The following is a 17,264-nucleotide window of genomic DNA, read 5'->3' on the forward strand; positions in this document are numbered from 1 at the left end:
TGAGATAGGTGGAGTAGGAGATCCTTCATTCACTTATTAACTAAATATTGTAGAAAAGAAGATCAAGGAACTGAGAAGACAGGATATTATGTAATCTGTATGAGTTTTGGTGTTGTAATATAGGATTACAAATAGTAAGAGTCATCCAGGAAAGAACTCTTAATAAAGACTTTTATGAAGAGTTTAGTAGATGACTGCAACATGGAGGAAAGTGCATGGAGTGTGCTGATGCGTAAGCTGAAACTAAAGGATTTGAGTGGGGGTAGAGGGGAGAATGGTCTCAAGAGCAAGGCCTTCCTTGGTCTGGAGGTGCCAGGGATGTGGCCAAGAAACAATCATCTCTGAAGTGAGCTGATCAGAAAAAACCATTCACTTAAGAGAAAGCCATATTTTGGTTAGAGTTAAGTTTAAAAATAACAGCAATTTTTCTGACTACTGACTTTAAATTCTGAAGGGTACAGTGGAAGAAGGGTTTTAGATGTTGTGGAAGAATGGAGAGAGGTCAGAAAAGGCAATGTAGATTAGAATCTGAAGGATGACATGACTGGGGAGACCTTGAATTCTTGCGAAAAGCAAGATAAGATGATTTCTCAATATTTTATGGCAGAGGGTGAGAGTGAGACCTGGATTGCTGGATGGAAGGAGAGTGAAACTCTTGTCAGGAGGGCATGGAGATCCAGAAGTTACTCTTCATTCAATAATGATGATGTGAAAGAGGAAATGAGTTTTCTTTTTTCTTTTCTTTTTTTTGAGATGGAGTCTCACTCTATCATCCAGGCTGGAATGCAGTGGTGCCATCTCGGCTCACTGCAACCTCCGTCTCCTAGGCTCAAGAGATTCTCCTGCCTCAGACTCCAGAGTAGCTGAGATTACAGGCACCCACCACCATGTCCAGCTAATTTTTGTATTTTTAGTAGATACAGGATTTCACCCTGTTGGTCAGGCTGGTCTCAAACTCCTGACCTCAGGTGATCCGCCCATCTTTTCAAATCCAGAGAAACAGAGTTCCTGAGATTCCTCTGGACTGGTGATGTTGTCAGGAGGTGAGCAGATGCACTGGCTTCTCTGATACAGGGCAGGCAAGGCAGGTTTGACATAAATCCCAGGTCAAGAATGGCCGTCAAGGTGACTTATTCTAGACCAGGGTCCTAGGGTTTCTCCATCTTATTACTATCAACATTTTTTGCTAAGTAACTCTCTGCTGTGGGGGCTGTCCTGTGAGTTGTAGAATATTTAAAAGAATCTCTGACCTCTACTCACTGGTTTTCAGTAGCACTGTCTCAGCTGGGTCAACCAATAATGTCTCCAGACATTGCAATGTTCTTTGGAGAGCAAAAAATCACCTCCGGTTGAGAACCACTTGTCTAAATCTTTGTAAGGAATCATGAGAGCGTAGGAGACAGGACAGTAAACTTTATTGGAATGTATCAGGAAAGGCTTCACACAGGAAGTAATAATTTTCTAGGCAATCCAAATATTTGGGGAAAGAATTCACAGTGAGCAAATATTAAAAGAAACTTGGTGTTGCTGTTTATTAAGCTAATTGAGTCATTATGTGGGACCTCTTCTAAATGAGTTGCTATATAAATTGAGGACCTTTATGTTTGTTTAGATTTGTAGGACGTTGACATGATCAAAAACCACTCATTGTTACCGCTTTGTATATAGAAAGAAGAAATCCTAAATCTTCCTTAAATTACCCCTTTTTGTGACTCTGAAATATACAACTCTGGAAAAAAAAGACACAATCAATTCATATGAAAATGTCACAAAAGTGAGAAAAATTTGCTTCACGGATTTGTGACTGCAAACAGATGGTGAAAAATCATGAGAACAAGCATGTTCATTGTTGAAACTATCTATTCCAAAGCATATACGGTCCTCACCAAAGTTAGACTCTAAGTCACAGTTTTAGAAAATATTTGAGCTGGTTTAATGCTACCCTTTTCCTCTTCATTCTTCGTTTCCTCTTAATGTGTCAGTGCACTTTTATGTATAGGGTATTGCATACCGAAATTGACATTAAATTTTGCTTATATAAACTCAAAATTGAGATAATTACAAACAACCACATAATTGACTGTTCAGCTATTTTTCATTCAGCATCTTGGCCTCAAGTAAATATAGCACAAAAATGACTTTAAAACAGATTCTGCCTTTTCACACTTCTCATACTAAATAGCAGAGCCTGTACAATGGACTAATCTTCTCACTATTTACAATGCTTTAATTCTTACGTTCAATTCTTGTTCAGTTTTCAACATCTATTGTCTTTGTGATGTAATCACCTCCTAATTGAGATAGATTAGAATCATTTTGTCCTCAGGAATGCATAGAGTTACTAGGAGCGGTGACATAGTGAAAGTTTGGGACTTCCTTGTGAGACTCAGTGCCCTGCTCAGCATCTTTACTCCCCTAGGACAGTCCTCTAGATGACCTTCATCTTGATAACTAGATTGACATAATCAGATGGGAATGATAATCATGAACTAAACCAACTGTGGGAAAAGTCACATAGTTCAAGCTGATAATGCAAAGGCATTCTTCATATCATTTGGTTTTCTCCTTTCCCACAAAAAGATAGAGAGAATGATCATTTTGGAGTAGTCTGCCAACAGTGTTCTGATCTTTAAGTAAATTTTAGGTAATTAGAAATACACTAACATATGGGATTATTATAAATGTGATGCCTTTAATCATAAGAATACTATTTGACAGTATTTACTTTTGAAGTTTTCCAAAAGGATTTTCTCCTGAAAGTTCTTCAATAGTAGTATCAATTTAGGACTCACAGTGTGTTGTAGAATCACTAATAAAGTGAATTTTTCCATTATGCCTTTGAGAGAGTACCATCTAAAACGTCACACCATAGGACTTCACTTTTGGGAAGTAGACATACATTTTCCAATTTCTCCCTCTGAGAACAACTAAAAGCTAATTATGTACACAAAACAAATTCTGAAAAGTGGAGAAAAGAAGGAAGACTGGCTAGGAATCTCAGAACCCAAAGAATAAAACAACAGTGTGTCCCTTGGGTTTTCTTTTACCTCATGTATCCCGGACCTGGAGATGAAGCAGCAGCAACCCAGATTGGTCAACAGGCAAAGACGACAGAAACCTCAACCAAGTTTGCTGTCTCTAGCTAAGAGACCAGAAAAAGGGCAGCCTAGTAAGAACACTTTTAGACACTAACTCCTCTACTCCAGCAAATAACGTGGAAAAAACTGTAGCCCCACTCCCACCCATGACAATAAAGACCGAGTGGATAGCCCAGACTGCCATTCTCACCACTGTAATGAGGTTCCCCAACCCACCTGGCAGTGTGAGATCAGTGAAGCCTGGGTAGAGTGCTGGAACTTTCATCCCTGCTGAGTGGCCATGAAGCATCCCTCTGAGGCAGTGTCAGTGGAGACCTTGAGAAGATGCAGGACCTCTCCATCTGTCAGTAATGAGGCACCTCTTCCTATCCCTCTCCCCTGCTGTGGTTATGAAAGTGGAGGCCTAGTGTGAGACTTTCAGCACAGTCCAGAGGCGGTGAGATGCCACTTCATGGTATCAGTGGAGAACAAATAGAGAGACTGAAAACGAAATTCCTACCCCTCCCAGCCAGGGCAGCATCAGAGAAGAGCCAAAGGGAAGACAGAACCTCACCTCTAGCCAGGATTACCAAGTAGCCCCTCCACTTTGGGTGTCAACAGAAGTCAACTGGGGTACCTGGACTTCTACCCCTGCCCATCTGCAACAAAGTGGCACCCCTCATTTCCCCGGCTGAAGAGGCATCAGAGGACACCAGCTAAAATAAGTTTAAATAAGATCAAAAGTCTTCTACCATCATACCCTAAATGTTCAGGTTTTAATTAACATTACTTGTCATACCAAGAAACAGTAAAACCACAATTTGAATAAAAAATGTCAACCTACAGATACCAACACTGAGATGGCAGAGATGTTTGAATTATATGACAAGGATTTTAAAGCAGATGCCATAAAAATATTTCACTGTGTAATTATGAAGACACTTTAAGTAGATGAAAAAATAGAAATCCTCATCAAATATTTTCTATTTTTTTGATGAAGCTTTTTATTTGTTCTGCAAATAAATAGAAGAGATGAAGAAGAACCAAATGGATATTTTAGAACGTAATAATACAAAAAGCAAAATCTCAACAGAAGTTAGAATGAAGCAGTTACCCAATCTGGAAAGCAGAAATCAGACTGGGAAAGAAATAAAGAGCCTAAAGGATCTGAGGGATTACAGCAAAAGATCTACTATTGGTGTCATCGGAGTCCTGGAGGGGTAGGAGAAGGACAGCAGGGAACTGGAAAAATACTTGAAAAAATAATGGCTAAAACATTTTAAATACATCAAAAGACACAAACAATATATAGGATGGAATTACTCTACCCAATTTCATGGCATAGTATGTTGTTATACTCATCAAGACTATGTGGTACTGGTAAAGGGATAACAGATAAATCAATGGAACAGACTAGAGAACCCAGAAATATATCCAAACAACTATGCTCAACTAATTTCTGACAAAGGCGCAAAAGCAATTTGTTGAAGGAAAGATGGATTTTTAAACAAGTGGTTCTGGGTCAGTTGGCTATTCATCAGCAAAAAATTGAATCTCTAACCATCACACTATATATAAAAATTAATTCAACATGGATCAAAGACTTAAAAGTAAAATGTAAAATTATGAAATGTTTACGAAAAAATAAAATTTTTGAGATGTAGGGCTAGGCAAAGAATTCTTAAATTCAACACCAAAAGGACAATCCATAAAAAAATATTGATAAATTGTACTGCATTGAAAATGCACTGTGAAAGGATTAAAGAAGATCGAAAGGTGAGGATTAAAACACAAGCTACAGACTGGAAGAAAATATTTGCAAACCATATATCTGACGAAGGACTAGTACCTAGAATACATAAAGGATTCTCAACACTCAAAAGTAAAAAAACGCAAACAAGCAAACAATTCCATAGTTACAAAACAATGAGTATTGGGCAAAACCCACACAAAACGAACAGAACAAAATAGTGTCTTCCATGTTTGGTAAATCCATTGGGATTAAAAAATTAATTCTCCCTGAATCATCAGTGTGTTTCCAAAGCTTATTTGAAGTTTTTCCTTTTAGATCACCATATATGAAATTTAATTTTCTGTCTTCTCAACCTGTTATGGAATATCTGACATGTGATGACACGTTATTTTCTTAAGAGTTAAGACAAGAGTTCCTCAGGGATTCTTGCATGCATCAACCTCAGAAAGTCTTTTATTATTGTGTAGTTTTAAAGTAATCACAGATAAAATGACTGTTTTACATTTGTATGTCTATGAAATCCTTGTGTTAATCAGGGATATTGGTTACTAAATATATCATAGAAGAAAATACTTGTTTCCTTAAATAAGATTTTTCCTTTTTTTTTACAGAATAAAAACTCATTCTAGAAATGAGTTGGATTTTTTGGCACAAATTTATCACTAAATGATTTCTCCATTTTTTAAATCACTGACATTTTTATCCTTCCTGATGAAAATGAATTGTACAGGTCTGTTAAATATGCTGACCAAACTTCAGGAAAGTTGAGAACTTGACATTTATTGCCACCTACTTTGCCCAAATTGAATTGGATATTCCTTTATGCTCTAAAAAAGCCTCAGTGTGAACCATTATAAAATCTATGTATCATCTCACTTATTATATTTTTTCTTGGACTCTTTAAAAATTATATAAGAAAATTTCACAGAGCAAACAAAATAAAGTTTGTCTGGTAGAACAGCTAAAATCACACTGCTTCTTTTATTATGTTATTCTTTACCCTGGAGCTTTATATGGGGTCATTTATTAGCACACACTTTCCCTCTTTATCATATTCACACTTGACAATGTTAGACTCCTTTCAATTCCAGCTTTATTAGACATATGGACTTATATAGAAATACGTACAAAATGTGTCCAAAACATACCCAAAATGTTACTTCTCTATACCCTACTTAAATACTGAAAGCTTTTATGCTCTTGTACGTTCACGGAATATCCATGTTATATAGCAGAAGAATCCATTTGTTAAAATTGACATGGTATTAGGGAAAGTCTTATAACCTGGAAAAAATCTCAAAAATGGTATCTTTATTTTAGATCTGTTTACTATTCATTTAAAAGAAAGATAAAAACATGAACTGCTGCCTTGGCACACATGAAGGACTAATTAGTATCTCCTAGTTTTACCCAAATGCCTGAGGCCACACAGTATCCTGGAAAGAAAACAGAAAATTATCAGGGAGCCTATGTTTTAGTTATGCCTCTCCCACTTGCCTGAGACTGTTAGTGATTAAATAAACCTTTATGTTTCAATTTCGCTATCTTGTAAAATCCCGATAATATATGCTCTGCTAGTTTCCTACAGATTTAAAATAAATCAGTGTTTATTACATAGTTGGCATTATTCCAAGTACTTTACATGCATGGAGGAATAAAATTATAATGACTTACTGTGCTTTTCATTTCCAACATTTCTAGCTTCCGCTGTCTTTTCCCTACCCACTTCTCAAATTTAGGGATGCGTGGAGGCAAGACGTTTTACACTTACTGCCCTCGGGGTAGAGTTCTTACAGTAGTAATACAAGGAAGCTGCTGGGCATACTTGTTGCTGTTGTTTTAAAGTAGACTTTTGAGCCTCAAGGTCAAGTCCATGTCATTGAGACAAAACTTTTTTGAGTTTTCACATGTATCTATTGAATAGCAAGAGCCAAGATTCCCTGTCTAAACAATAAACAGAGAATATATAGTAAGAGCTGGGCTTTTTCCTTCCCAGCCACCTAGTTTGTATCTAAAATTCCACAGGCTGGGAAGAAGACAAGTAATTACGGAGGGAAGAATACAGAATACAGTGAGATTCTCTGTACAGGGACGCTGGATGGCCCTGGCTCCATCTCCAGAGAGCCATTGGTTGGATTAAGCTTTAGTTGAGATAATCTAAACAGAGCTGTGAACTCTGCTTTCTCGGAAAAGTGAACAAGCAGGGTGTGGGCTTTTCCTGATGTGTGCCAGCCGGTGATAGCAGCAGAAGTGTAGAGATGCTAGCATGACTTGCTGAGGCAGAAAAGGCTTGAGGAAATGTACTGAGTCTCTGCAGTCTTGAATATCATCTGTGTTTCTTCCAAGCCCACGAGACTAGGGATAGCCAAATATGAAACCATGTATCTGAGATCCTTGACAGTCAAGTCAAGGAAAATAGAGATTGTGTTGACTAGCAATTGGAGAATTCAAGAAAAGCAGACATCTAAGCAAATGCCAGTGTGGTTGGCTGACCTCATCCAAGGACCAGAAAGTGCAGAAATTCACACAGGACCATCTGGAACAGATGTTGGTATCCAAGAACAGGTGTTCTCTCTCTGCACCGTGATGTGTGAATTCCTCATGGCTAAGATGCTACTTGGTTAAATTTAAAGTCTGAAATGACAAAATTTTTCCGTAGTTGATCAACATTATTTTTTTCATTGGGTATATATTACCTAAAAAGAGAGAGAAAATCACATTATAGACAAAAATTACAGTATTTATAAAAAAATGTTTCATTTTTTGCACTACTGAATAAATGGGATGAAATTCACACCAATCTCACACACGATTTTAATGTCCACAATAGTTATGTGAAGAAATGATTATTATTATTGTTCTCATTTTTACATAGGGAATTGTAGACTTTGGATAAGAAGCTTGCCCAAGATCACATAGACGATACAGGGCAAAACTGGGAACCAAACAAAGTATGCCTGATTGGGGATACCTAATTCTTAATCAAAAGAAATAATGAATGTGGTAGAATTTGCAAATAATGTGCTACAATAGAAGTTCATCTTACATCCTTGTAGCAAAATTATTTTTGTAGTCTGCATATCAAAGTATATAATCAACAGAGTGAAAATACAAAAGACAATCTACAGTGTATTAGTTTGCTGGGGCTGCCATAACAAAAAAAACACTGACTGGTGGCTTAAATAACAGAAATTTGTTTTCTCACTCTTGTGGAGGCCGGAAATCCAAGATCAAGGTGTCAGCAGATTAGGTAACTCTTGAGAAAATTTTCATCAGGTGTCGCTGATTCTCTGAAGCAAACATGTTACATTATAAAATTCTATACAAAATAATTGAGTTATTTATAAACTTAGTTTTAGGTAGCTTATATAATTTTAAGAGGTTTTAGGAAAACCTGGTCTCACTGAATGTTAACTAAAACATGTTCTTGTCCTGTGACTATGTCATTATCAGAAGTGACCTAAAATGCCTTTGGTTCAATGACTTGTGGAAATGCAAGGTTTTTATAGATCCTTGTAAAATGTTTTACAAGTCCAAGGGGATTGCTGAAGACTCTGATCGCTTCAGAAAAAATCTCTTTAAAGGTGACGCATTGTGTAATATATGGAATATAGTTCTTTGCTATCTTCAAAGGAAACCATTTTTGCCAATGATGGGGAGAAAAAAAGGAAACTACTTCCTAGGAAATAAAACTGAAGGAACCCTAATTTAAGGAAAAAATTAGCATGGTTTTCTGCTGATGAAATATAAGTACATTGAGAGATTTCTGGAATACCTTCATTAGAAAAGCAAAATATATACTAACATCGTATTTCTTAAAAGCTAAGTTCTGAATAAAAATTTTGGTTGAGAAAAGAAGTAAATCTACCCAAAAGTATATAAAATAAAAAATTCTGAATAAAACTATAGTGTACATAGTAATTTCCTTGTGCTTTACCTATGATTTAAAAAAGTATTCCATATAATAATAGATTTTCCTGATTCTAGTGGAATCCATATTATAACTTCCAGTAACTGGGAAAACTATTACAGCATGTAAGTTAGTTTCTATGTAAATAGTATTAGTTACTAGACTGCAACTTTCGGAATAATTTTATTACCTTTGCTACATATGTGGCTATTTTCTTGGCCAGGTTCTGTGGCTCACACCTGTAATCCCAGCACTTTGGGAGACTGAGGTGGGCGGATCACCTGAGGTCGGGAGTTCAAGACCAGCCTGACCAACATGCAGAAACCCTGTCTCTACTAAAAACACAAAATTAGCAAGGTGTGATGGCACATGCCTGTAATTCCAGCTACTTGGGAGGTTGAGGCAGAATAATCGCTTGAACCTTGGAGGCAGAGGTTGTGGTGAGCTGAGATTGCGCCATGGCACTCCAGCCTGGGCAACAGGAGCGAAACTCCATCTCAAAAAAAGAAAGAAAAAGAAATAAAATTGACATTTTTTATTCATCATGAACATGACTGCTATTTGCATATACATTTATCCCCAGGCTCAATTATGGTACATCCTGGGGCCATCCTTGCAAACACGTACTTAGTTTGTCACCTATATGATTCCTTTGCAAGGGAAAAGTTACTTTTATTCTCCAATCGAGCTAAAAATCCTACAGTTCTATCATGCAAAAAGGCCTTGATTTAATCATGCATGTACGTAATTGTTCCTTTACAAGAAGTTTGTGACAAGAACAAACTAGATGCCTCTGATTAGTTCATGCTCTGTATATACTCATTTAAAGATCATAGGCAATGTCTTAAGCTGGTGGCCGGAGACCACCAATCCGGAGATGCAGCTTCATGACTGAAAGATTCCCATGCCATTTTATAACATGGGAACGTTCATTTGACACACACTTACGTGTGCTCATGTAGAGATTTTCCCATCATGCCTTTGGTGTATCCCCTTTCCGCTTTTGGTCATATGGATTATTTTAAATACATTATCCACATTTCTTTTAGAAAACGTTATCTCCCTCTGGGACCATCTTCCTTTTTAGAGTCTTTTATGATTCAGTTTATTTTAAGACATATTTATTTAAGTATTTATGCATATGACAATATAAATGTATATTATCAAACACATTTATTTGGTTATGTATATGTTTACCAATCTGTTTTTCTTATATGAAGCAAAAGGCTATATAAAATGCAACAAATGTCATTAAACATAATGGATATGTTTATTCTGATAGCTATAAATAGACAAAAGCTGCAAAATCACAATATTTTGCAGATTATACATTGTTCTATGTGATGTCATCTCACACTATGTGTCTGGAGTTGCAAGGTACAAAAAGGTGAGTGACACATAGCTTGAGAGAACTCAAGGAATTAGGTGTGAAAAAAATATATATATTCATTGACATGTCTATAATGTAGTGGCTAATGAAAATAGAGCATAGGAGACATTACATGGAATATATCATTTAAAAAGTACCTCCCAAATTTAAAGTCTACGACAATATTACATCAAAATATTAACAGTGATTATCTCCTGATGATAGAATTAAGTGAATTTAAAATTTTAGTCCTAAATTTATTTATTTTCTGAACATTGTATAATGAATTTATATTCTTTTTATAATCTAGTTTAAAGTGAAAATAGTTCTTGAGAAATATGACAGGACATATCAATTGATTGAGAAGGAATGGGATAGGCACCACAAAAGGCTTAATGGCACCAGGAAAGTGTTAGTGTTATGAAAAGAAAAGAAATATTTGGGAAAAGTGGAGGGTCCAGTCCAGACTTACGAAAAACCAGACAGTGGTAGAAAATGCTACTGGGATTTTTGTGGAGTTCTTTGTAAGCTAAAAGGAAGATTCTGCTTCTGATATAGAATTCAAGATTGTAAATTAAATGTTTAGGTAAATAATAGAATCAGAATAGTGTTTTCGGAAGATGACTGTATTCATCGTGCTTCATTTGAAATATAGTGAACAATGGGGGAGACGCGGATTGATAAAATAATGCACAGTTGTTTGCTTCCTGCTTAGAAGAATAAAAGATGTTTGATGATGGACACAAGCTGATCTGAGAGTCAAGGCAACTTTACAGAGGGTAAAGAAGAAAAATCCTATAATAAGTAAGTCTGGCTGTACTGTATTTTTCCTGGTCAAAAGAACCGTGTATTTCTCTGTAGACTCTGTAGAAATCAACAAAGGAGTTAGTTTCTACTGATTAGTTCTTTCTTAAATAAAGTCCTCACCCTATAAACTAGTTTTAAGAACTAGTAGGGGCAGGTCGCCATGGCTCCCACCTGTAACCCCAGCACTTTGGGAGGCCGAGTCAGGCAGATCACAAGGTCAGGAGTTCGAGACCAGCCTGACCAACATGGTGAAAACCCGTCTCTACTAAAAATACAAAAATTAGCCGGGTATGGTAGCACGCCCCTGTAATCTCAGCTACTCAGGAGGCTGAGGCAAGAGAACCACTTGAACCCAGGAGGCAGAGGCTGCAGTGAGCCGAGATCACGCTACTGTACTCCAGCCTGGGCCACAGAGCGAGAGGAGACTCGTCTCAAAAAACAAACAAAAGAAGTTAATATGAAAAAGAAAAAGTATTACAAGGTTTTTTTTGTTTGTTTTTTGTTTTTTTTTCTTGAGACGGAGTCTCGCTCTGTCGCCCAGGCTGGAGCACAGTGGCGCGATCTCGGCTCACTACAAGCTCCACCTCCCGGGTTCACGCCATTCTCCTGCCTCAGCCTCCCGAGTAGCTGGGACTACAGGCGCCCGCCACCACACCTGGCTAATTTTTTGTATTTTTAGTAGAGACGGGGTTACACTATGTTGGCTAGGATGGTCTCGATCTCCTGACCTCGTGGTCCACCCACCTCGGCCTCCCAAAGTGCTGGGATTACAGGCCTGAGCCACAGCGCCCAGCCTCCTATTAACTTTTTAATTGACGATTATTTTTGTGATTGTCATTTTGGATTAATAGTGATTAGGCAACTGAACTATAGCTCTCATTCCAACAGAAGTGTTATATTGCTTGAATTCTTTTATTGGAAACACATTGGGCAATTCAAAGGAATAAGCAGAGAATCAAAGAGAAGTTGGAAAAACTATCCAAACAAGAAAACAATTGGCATTACCTCCTGACAGTTAGTTTTAAACCTCGTCTTACCAAAAGTGTGACTCTTCAATGTATAAACTGACCACTTCCTTATTTAAAATCAAAAGTGAAATGTTTGAATTCATCTTCATGTCCAAAAGTTAGAAAATTTCCAAGAGTTTAGAAAATTTATCTTTAATTGAGGAATAAAATTGTAGCGTTCTCCTCAGTAATATACTTCCAAAATCCTTTATCCTTTCAGCTTTTTTTTTTCTTTCCAAACTCCAATGACAGAAAACAGAAACCAGCTCTGTGCTTCCTTCCAAATTTCTGGAATAGTTGCAGATGAGTCAATATAAATGCCAATTTTCTGGTCTGATCTAGAGTGAATATTTTGGTGATGGTTTTGATAATTTTTGATACCTGGTGCTTTTGAATTCAGTTACAGGAAAAATGCAGCAGTTTCTCACTTTTGTTTTTATGGAGAAAAAAACACTCAAGCAAGTCATGTTTTTCTAAGTTGTTGTGGGTTTTTTTTTTTTTCCAGTATCAGAGAAAAAACAAAAAACATCTGTTTTCCTTCAAGTCTTTGTGACTTTCCATATCCATTCCTCAGTTATTACCAACTGAATATAAAGTGGCTGATTTTTCTACGATGCTTTCTGAAGAACAACAGGAATAAATAAACTTGGGAATCTGATATTTCTGAACCATCCGATCTGCACTTTGGATTGGCAAGGAATTCTCAGCTCCTAACAACCCAAATATGACCTAGGTTAACTTGCTATTTGAATCTGGTTTGCACTCACCTCATGGCATCAAGCCGTCTCCATGCATGCGATGGTGGAAACATCTAGAAGATGTGGCAGTGACAGCAAAGGTAGCATTATGGCCTCAGGGGTCTGTGTAAGACTTGGGACTTGGTCTCCAGTAGGAGACAATTATTCTGCAATCTTCCTACAATTATTCTAAACTTCCTCTTTAAATAAGTTAACATTCCATTAACTTATTTAAGGTCCTGGAAGAACTACTTAAATTGGTCTCAAGTTCCATCAGCAAGATAGGAGTAAGTATACATGTCAATCTCAAGGGCATTATCTGAATCATGACAAAGATAGTTATTGGTAACTTACTTTACAAATCATCAGCGAGAAATAGAACTCATACTATAGTCTACTCTTCTGAAAACTAAGATTGTAATATAATTAATAGGACATTTCCAGGACTTAGCGGCATTGTATTTGATATCAAATTTTCCAAATGTTTATTTTTTCTCTTATTCGTATCAAATTCTGCCAGTACACGTACATTGACATTAACTAGTATAGCCCAAACTTGTAACTATCATTATACCCAAAATTAATCTGAAATATTTATCTGCTGATGGTTTATTGCTCTGCCTTCATTTACTGTTACAGATGCAAAGGTGGACACATAGTGGATGCTTCATAAGGGATACTGATAATTAAAATATACTAAGTACCTGAGGGGGTAGAGGTTGAAGTGCAGCTGTGCTTATAGCCCAGTGCAGCTTTATACAGGAATGGCAGGCAGGGCTGGGGAATTTCTTTTGAGTGCCCACTATGTACAACGCATAGCACTAGATATCTTTTAATGTACTAGCTCATTTAATCCTCATAAAAACCCTTTGGAATGTGTATTATTTGTTCCTTTTTTCCAAATGGTAGAACTTGAGGTTCATTGTGATGAATGCATGTGTATGTAATCACAGTGTTGGTTAGAGGCAGAAGTAGAATTCAAAGTTCACTTTCTACTCTAAAACTTAGACCCGGCTGATAAGCCACTTTCACTTCCTAAGAGCTGAAACTGGCCGTTTAAGTAGGAAGGAACGAAGGTCAATTAGCGGATTTTGTTTGTAGTTTTTACAGTGTGGCTCCGTTGATGATAACAAGTGTGTTAGGCAGAATTCTAAGATGACCCATGACCTTCTTCCTTATTCCGCTGGATGTTCCTCCTTTGATTGTGTTATATTATGAGGCATGGAGAGTCTGCAGATGTTGGAATTACTGATCAATTGACCTTAAAATAGGGAGATAATCTCAGTGGGCTTAGCCTAATCACATGAGCCTTTTACAGTTTTCTCCAGCTGCTTGTGGAAGAGTAAGTCAGAAATAATCTAAGCATGGAAGGAATTCTATGTGAGGGAAATTAATCACTGCTGATATGAAAGCTGAAACAGATGGCTTAAGGGATGAGAATGGTGCTAGGGGCTGCAAGGGGTCCCTGGTCAACCTCCAGCAAGAAAACAGGTGCTCAGCCCTACAACAGCCAGGAACTCAATGCGGCCCACACCGTGCATGAGTTTTGAGGCAGATTTTTCCCAAGAACCTCTAGAGAAGAGTTCAGGCCAGCCAACATGATTAGTTCAACCTTGTAAGGCTTTGGGCAGAATCGACCTTCTGGACTTCTGATCTATAGGAAGGTAGGCTAATAAATGTGTGCTGTTTTAAGCTGCAAAATTTCTATAATTTGTTTTGCAGCAATAGAGAACATTGGGTTACTGGTCAAATTAGCATTGTTTGCACTTACACATACTAGGATTGTTCCTGACACAGTTCTTAATTATGAGTTTACTGGAATAATTGGGTCAATGTATTACTCTTGTTTAGTATGCGAAGGTTTCCTCCACTGGAAGACGTGTTCTTCTTTATCTGAGCAGGCTGATGCGTGTCAAATGAGAATAATGCATTGATTCTGTCAACTTTTAGTTCTTTAAAGATCATTTCTTTTAAAAGAGGATACAGTTTGGTCTAAAATGTAATATTTTCTGTATGTCCAAAAAGTGGACGATGTTTTTAATAGGAGATGCAAGGCCTACCTGGTAGTGGAATGCTGTCTACAAAATGAGTATGTCTGTGTTTGTGAAAGAAAGAAGTTATTGCAGAAAAAGTGTCTTGTGTACTGTCAAGAATTAAAAAGACTTTGAGTCCACTGGAATATCTGGCAACTTTGCTATAAAGTCTTGTTTTCATTAAAATGGTTTGGGCTGAACCTTTCTTTGATAATTTAAAATTCCTTTCCACTCTCCCTCTTCCTTTCTGCCTCTAACCCCCATGCTTAAAACATCACTGGTATTTTGGCAAATCAGGCTAAGTTAAAAACAAACTACTTGCTTACATATTCTCTGGCATCTGTCTAGCAATCACACAAGAGTGTGCTGGCACTTTCTTCGTGCTGCTCTTGTGTACATATTTCCGGTTGCCCTTATTACTTACTGGCCTCATTTTCCCTATCCAGGAGCTCTATATTCCATGGAAAGCCTCATTGTTGAAATGGCCTAGACACGTAAACAATAGCATTTGTAATGTCCGTGTCTACTCACTTCTCTGTTTCTTTAGTGGTTTCTTCCTTTACTCTTGTATTCTTTGATCTAGCCTTGTTTTGGTTACCAGTGTCATGTAACCAACCATTATTTACCCAGTACTGTAAAATTGCAACAATTGTGTTACACTCTCTGATTCTAGGTGTCAGGAATTCTGGTAGGGCACAGCAGAGATGGCTTATGTCTGCCCCATAATGTCTGTGACCTCAGCTGAGGGTGATTCAAATATCTGAGGGCTGGAATAACCTGGGGGTTTCTTCACTCAGCAACCCATCTGGTGCCCTGGTACCTGGGTTGATGTGACTCAAAACCTGGACTAACAGCCAGGTGTGGTGTCTCATGCCCGTAATCCCAGCACTTTGGGAGGTCGAGGCAGGATCACCTGAGGTCAGGAGTTCGAGACCAGCCTGGCCAACATGGTGAAACCTGGTCTCTACCAAAAGCGTAAAAATTACCCGGGCATGGTGGCAGGCGCCTGTAGTTCCAGCTACTCAGGAGGCTGAGGCAGGAGACTCACTTGAACCTGGGAGGCAGAGGTTGCAGTGAGCCGAGATCACACCACTGCACTCCAGCCTGGTTAAGCTCTAAAGCCATTAAGAACCCTAGAATAGTTACACCCAGGACTCTGTGTACACCCAACCTAGGTGACAGAGTGAAACTCCATCTCAAAAAAACAAAACAAAAACAAAGGCTGGACTCAGCTGGAAATGTTGACTGGAACTGGGTTAGGATATTTACCCATTGGACAGGTTGCAGGTAAGTGTTCCCCAGTTATGGTTACGTTCCAGGCTAGTTCTGAACCCACCCCGAACTGTGGCTAGGTTCTGTGAGAAACATACCGAGGGGTGATGTCCAAAGAGTGAGGGTCCTCAAACATCCCAGACCATAAATGCATTATGATATTTATGATCTGGTATTAAAGGTCGCATAGCAGCACTTCCACATGTAGTTGTACTCTATTGGTTGAAACAAGTCCACCCAGGTGCAAGAGGAGGAGACGTAGGCTGCACTTTTTGAGGGGAGAGTAGCAAGGCACATTTAAGAGAAGTATTTGGAATGGGATCTATTTGGTGGCCAACTTTAGACACTGCAGCATGCCACAATCTGCCCTAGGGCTACAACAATTTGTATCCCAGCAACATGCAAGATAAAAACACCCTCTCCCAAGACCCCCCAAAGTCTCTATTTTGACCTTCATTTCAGACTCAAGGTCCAGAATCTTATCATCTAAATTGGGTGATATGGGGCTGGGCGTGCTGACTCATACCTGTAATCCCAGCACTTTAGGAGGCCCAGACAGGAGGATCACTTAAGCCCAGGAGTTTGAAGCCATCCTGGGCAACTTAGTGAGACCTCCTTTCTGCAAAACACAAACAAACAAAAACCAAACCTAGGTGAGCGTGGTGGCATGCCAATGGTCCCAACTACTCAGGGGGCTGAGTTGGGAGATCCCTTGAGCCTGGAAGGTCCAGGCTGCAGTGAGCTGTGATTGCTCCACCGCACGCCAGCCTGAGCGACAGAGTGAGACCCCATCTCAATCAATCAATCAATCAATCAATCCATCGAATGGGTGATATGTAAATAAGACACCTTGAGTGTGGTTCCTCAAGTATAATTTCTTGCAATCTGACCTGTGAACGTAAGAGAGCGGTTATCTTTCTCCGAGACACCAAACATACAATCGTCAAACCGATATAGGATAACCACTGCTATTCAAAGATGGAATCACTGTTTTATAGCAATTCTGAAATCCAGCAGGGAATATGTTACCAGTTCCTTGGTAAGGCTTAGACCCACAACCTGAGCGTTGTCTCCACAGCTCTTGTATTCATCCTGGGCTCTTTGTTCCACCCCGAGTCACTTTTCCTTTTTATAAGGAGTAGTCCATGTCTACGACTAGGCAGATTTGTATTTGTCTGTTTCTTTATTTTTTAAATCATGTATCTTGCCAGTAAAAGTTTTGGAATTCAAAGCCTTTTTTCATTCGATATTGTCTCTGTCCCTTTTAGTCCCATCTGATATGATTTCTTTAAAAATGTG

This window comes from Macaca fascicularis, chromosome 5 (genome assembly GCF_037993035.2).
Source record: "Macaca fascicularis isolate 582-1 chromosome 5, T2T-MFA8v1.1".
In the NCBI taxonomy this organism is placed as follows: domain Eukaryota; kingdom Metazoa; phylum Chordata; class Mammalia; order Primates; family Cercopithecidae; genus Macaca; species Macaca fascicularis.